This window comes from Populus euphratica, unplaced genomic scaffold (genome assembly GCF_000495115.2).
Source record: "Populus euphratica unplaced genomic scaffold, PopEup_1.0 scaffold579.1, whole genome shotgun sequence".
Lineage (NCBI taxonomy): Eukaryota > Viridiplantae > Streptophyta > Magnoliopsida > Malpighiales > Salicaceae > Populus > Populus euphratica.
The window spans coordinates 84,290-90,013 of record NW_011500452.1 but is presented as its reverse complement, the minus strand read 5'-3'; positions in this window follow the sequence as shown (position 1 = coordinate 90,013).

The window sequence follows — 5,724 nt, the reverse complement described above, 5'->3', positions numbered from 1 at the left end:
TCCCTTGGTTTTATGTCCAAAAACGACTTAAACGCTCTCTATAGGTCATGGATAGGATTCCTATCCATTTTTCTTAAAAACCGACAAACATGGTCTTTTTTAGTCAGATTTTCAAGACTATGTCAAGCATGTTCTTTATGTAATAGTGGTCATAAATCATGAATTGCACGATGCACATTTCTATTAGGATGCGTCTCAAGAGTCAATAGAAGATTATCTAAAGACCCCTTACTCAGGCCATCCTTAATGAATAGTATTTTATCATTACAATTTACAGATACCATTTCTAAATAACAAAATTGTGCATTGCAAGTTCATCTGGCACATTAATGGCAGACTTTCAATCGTTTTGCACGACGTTTCTTTACAAAAGTGCTTTTACTTGTTCCAAGCATGTGTGAAATGAAAGAATTGGGAGACTAACCTGATAATCAGACCTTTGCTTCAATTAACTAGCGAATCTCTTCAGGAATTTCATGGTTCATTAACAACCTCAATCTTGCACACCTAGCTTGGTAATTTTTTATAATCGTATTTTGAGGCAAAACGAGAAAATACTTTTTCAATTTTTCAAGAGTGGTGTCCATTTTTTAAGATGAGAAGTGGAAAAGAGATGTAAAGAGAAGAGAAGGAATAAGGAATTGAACAAATATATACACAAATATCAATTATCATAGAAAACTGAAATAACCGACTTAAGAGTCACAGAGTACTGTTATCTGCCATTTAACTGGGGTGAGAAAGACTAGCAAACCAAAAGTCACAAAAAAAACACAAAAAAAATGTGAGAAAAACAAAATAATCAACCTTTATCTACAAACAATGTGAGAAAAACAAAATAATCAACCTTTATCTACAAGATCATTCAAACCAGTTAATTCATTTTCACTACAAAAATTATCAAAGTAAGCTCTCAAACGATGTCCATTTACCTTAAAAACATTGTCATTCTTCTGATTCTCAATATCAAAGGCCCCATAAGGATACATGATTAGTACTTAAAAATACATTTTTATAATGGTTTTATATCATCATTTTGCACTTGAAGTATCAATAACTCCTTAACCAAAGCATGTTTTATAATAATGTATCTAATAATATAAGATACCTATAATTTATGGTAAATGTCTATTTTTAATGCAGGCCTATCACATGAATGAAAGGATTGACTGATGACTTGAAGAACTTAAATTGCAAGGATAAAGAGATGGTCAAACTTAGAAAAGAGATGTCGGTGCAATCCAAACCGGAACACTGTTCGGTAATTGAGCCATATCTAGAGCTATATATCTCAGCTTTAGGTCCAATTTATATGGATGGAAAGGTAAGACATAGGCCTATAACTTTCATATGGAGCCCAAGATCTAAAAAGGCCATTATCAAGTCCAAATTGTAGCAATAACAAAGAAGCCCGAATCTGTCTTCCACCCCGAGTACTGTTCGGTATTTTGGCCATATTTGGAGTTCTAGAAGTCCAAATGAGCTGAATTGTTTACACAAGAAAGCTGAGACAGTTTCCTACAACTTTCATGTTTTCAACTAGCTCCAATTTTGACGTTATCAATGACGTTTTGGGCAGACAAGAGAAGATAAGGATTGTCACCAAGTCAAAAGTTGGCCACCCACTTATCAATTAGTCATCAAATCAATAGTTCCCAATTTTGGCCTATAAAAGGAGGCATTTGCCATGCATTTAGGCATCTTGGTTTCCAGATCAAGATCATGCTCTTCCTTTCTCTCTTTGTATTTTTTGTAATGTTTATGCTTTGCTTTCATTAATATTAAGTTTATGCCTTTCATTTCCTTTCCTTTACTTAGTTAACTTTTATGTTCTTATTTTGTTTATCTATTTTGCTTTCTTTCATTATGTCTAGCTAAGTTAGTTATGTCAAGGTGAAAAGGTTACACTAATGGTGTAAGAATAAGTATAATGTAAACTTAATATGGACTTTAATTTTTGATACAGCTAAGTTAGTTATGTCAAGGTGAAAAGGTTACACTAATGGTGTGAGAATAAGTATAATGTAAACTTAATATGGACTTTAATGTTTGATACTAACATGTTTTATATTTGTTATCTTGTTTACTCTTTAATACTTTGCTTGTTAAATGATTAATCTTGATTTATGTTGTATAACACTTGGTACAACAAATGCTTGGCACTTTCATAGCCCATAATGTATGGTATAACCGACACCTGAGCTATGAAAGGAACTTGATTTGTTGTTAACATAAGTTATAATCATGAATGCTTGATGAGATTTACAAGTATTAGCATTAATTGAATAAGATGACTAATGTAATCATGTTAACAATCTATAATCTGATTGGAACCCCCTTTATGTGTGGTTTCCAATTGAATAATAAGAGTGTATACTATACTTGTTTGACATACCATTAGTGGAACCTCTAACATTGACATTCGTTATTATAATTGGTTAATCGTTACATTAATATTCCATCTCAAAGTTCTCATCATCTTCTTTTTCTTCTTCTTCTCTAATATTTGATCTCCAAGTTCTCATCATCATCATCTTCTTCTTCTTCTCTTTCTTTATTATTATTATTATTATTATTATTATTATTATTATTAGTACTACTACTACTATTATTATTATTATTATTATTATTACTACTACTACTACTACTACTACTATTAATATTATTATTATTACTATTACTATTGTTGTTGTTGTTATTGTTGTTGTTATTATTGCTATTATTGTTGCTTATAATTGTTGTCTATAATTTGTACAATTAACCTCCCTGTGGTTCGACCCCGGTCTTGCCGGGTTATTTATTACTTCGACACTCCTGCACTTGGGAGAAGACATCAATCTTTTAGTCGTGTCAATACACATGTTTCTCAATAAATGGATTGCCTCATCTTGATCTTAGCTCTCTAGGAAATAAATGGAGTTGAGAATTATAAAACAAAACTTTTTGACTAGTATCAACTTTTTGATAATTTTCACAAGTTTTGCAGAATGTATGTGTGTCCTTGAACATGGTGGGCCAATAAAATCCATTTTGAAAGATTTTTGCAGCTGTCTTTTTTGACGAGAAATAACTCCCACATGCTTTAGAATGACAAAGTTTAATGACACTACTTACCTCATTGTCAGGAATGCATCTTTGAAATACTTGATCAGGATAATATTTGAATAAGTTAGGGTCATCCCAATAAAAGTTCTTCACTTCATTCAAAAACTTTTCTTTATCTTGGATACTCCAATCAGTTGGCAAATCTCCTGAAGCAAGAAAATTGATATTTTTATTATACTAAGCCATTGGACTAAGAGAAAGTAGGGATTTATCAGGAAAGTAATCATCAATTGTGTGATGTTAAATGTCGAATTTATTGTCACTCTTGACAAAAGATTCGCATCAATAATTTTGGTGCTTTTTTCATCTGTGATTTCTTCTTGAAAATAAATCATTTGCATATCTTTAGATTCATCAAACTCTGTTTTACTCATGGTAAATTCAAATTTATCATAAACTAATTTATCAATAAGATCTACTTTTTGTGAATCATTACCATTTCTAGGTTGTTTGCAAATATTGAAAATATTTACCTTCAATGTCATGTTTCCAAAAGATAGCTTATCTGTCCATTCCTACAATTAATGAATGCATTAGAAGTTGTAATAAATAGACGTCCTAAAATAACAGGAAATGAATTACATGCTTCAATAGGTTGTGTGTCCAAGACAACAAAATCTATAAGATAAATGAATTTATCAACTTGTACTAACACATCTTCAATTATTCCTCTATGCACTTTTACAAATCTATCGACAAGTAAAAGAGTTACAAAAGTTAGTTTTAACTCACCTAGATTGAGACTTTGAAAAACTGAATATGGAAGTAAATTCACACTAGCTCCAAGATCAAGTAAGGCTCTTTTAATTTTATGTTCTCCAATAAAGCAAGAAATTGTAGGATAACTAGGGTCTTTATATTTCAAAGCATTATTATTCTGAAGAATGACACTTGTTCGACTAAAAAGGCTTTCTTTTTCACATTCAGTTTCCTCTTCATAATGCATAGATCTTTCAAAAATTTAGCATAAGAAAGAAATTGTTTAATAACATTCAGCAAAGGTATATTGATTTTTACCTGTTTAAAAGTTTCAAAGATTTCAGAGTTGTGATTGACTTTCCTTTATTTGGTCATGACATGAGGAAATTGAAGTGTTAGCGGGGGATCAGTCTTTTCTTTGCAAATTTCATTTTCAACCCCTTTCTTATCCTTAGAGATTAACTCATCATCTTTCTCACAAGGTTCAAAAGTGAGTTTTTCAATGACCTTACCACTGCAAAGAGTAGTAACTGATTTGATTTTATCCATGTGTTGGCTTCCGGAACTAGTTGCATTTACATTGTATTGCCCCTTGAAATTTTGTTGTAGTTGAGATGGAAACTTACCTTTCTCTTGAAAACTGAGAGCAAATGTCAATTTTACAAAAGTATCTTTAAATTTTGTCATGTTTTGAGCAAGTTGAGTAGTGATTGTCTATTACTTTTCAATGAATGCATGCAATGTTTCCTCAAGATTTCTTATAAGAGGTGGAGCATATCCATGAGAATTTTAAAAATTATGGTGTGCTTGAAACATTGGTTGTGAAGTTTGTACATTGTTATTATCACTCTTCCAACTAAAATTTAGGTGATTTCTCCAACCAGGATTGTATGTTTGCAAGTATGGGTTGTGGTTGGCCCTTTGTAAACTATTTAAAGTATGGGCTTATTCATGGAGATATTCATTAAAAGAAGGCAAGGTTAAATAGTTATTGGTTGAGTGTTTATTTGTTTCACATATTTGATACATAATATTTTCAACAGATTTTAATTGACCACTCTTTTTCAATTCTAGTGCCTCGATTTTTCTAGCTAAAGATGCAAACTTGGCTTGGAGGTCATGATCTTCCCTAAGGTTGTGCATACCTCCACTAAATGTATGAGGTTGAGTTTTACTTGGTGTCTCATATGTACCCGCAGTGTCCCAATTTTGAGCATTTTCAGCTAACAAGTCCAAGTACTCCATTGCTTCATCAGGGTCTTTATCTTCAAAAGTTCCATTGCACATCAATTCAACCATTTGCCTATCTCTAAGTGTTAACCCTTCATAAAAATGTGAAACCAATCTCCATGTTTTAAAACCATAATAAGGGCAAGTATTAAGCAAGTCTCGATACCTATCCCAACATTGGTAAAATGTTTATCTTGGTTTTTGAGTGAAAATGGTGATTTGTCTTTTGAAAGAGTTTGTTCTGTGAGATGGGAAAAACTTCTTTAAAAACTGTTATTGCATTTCATCCCAAACACGAATGGATCCTAGTCTCAAATTTTATAGCCATGTTTTAGCTTTATCTTTTAATGAAAAAGGATACCTTACAAAGTCTACCACTTGATGTACGTGACCACACTCTCATGCACGTGTAGGAATAGAATAAAAGGAAGAAGAAAACAAAATAAGAAGAAACAAGAGAAAAGAAACAAAATTATATACAAGAAAAGTGAAAAGAGAAAATAAAATAAATGCTATAATTTGTACAAAAACTTCCCTCCCCAGCAACGACGCCAAAAACTTGGCATGACTAAAAGATTAATGTCTTCTCCCAAGTATAGGAGTGTCAAAGTAATAAATAACCCGACAAGACCGAGGTCGAACCATAGGGAGATTTATTGTACAAATTATAAATGACAATAGTACAACAAC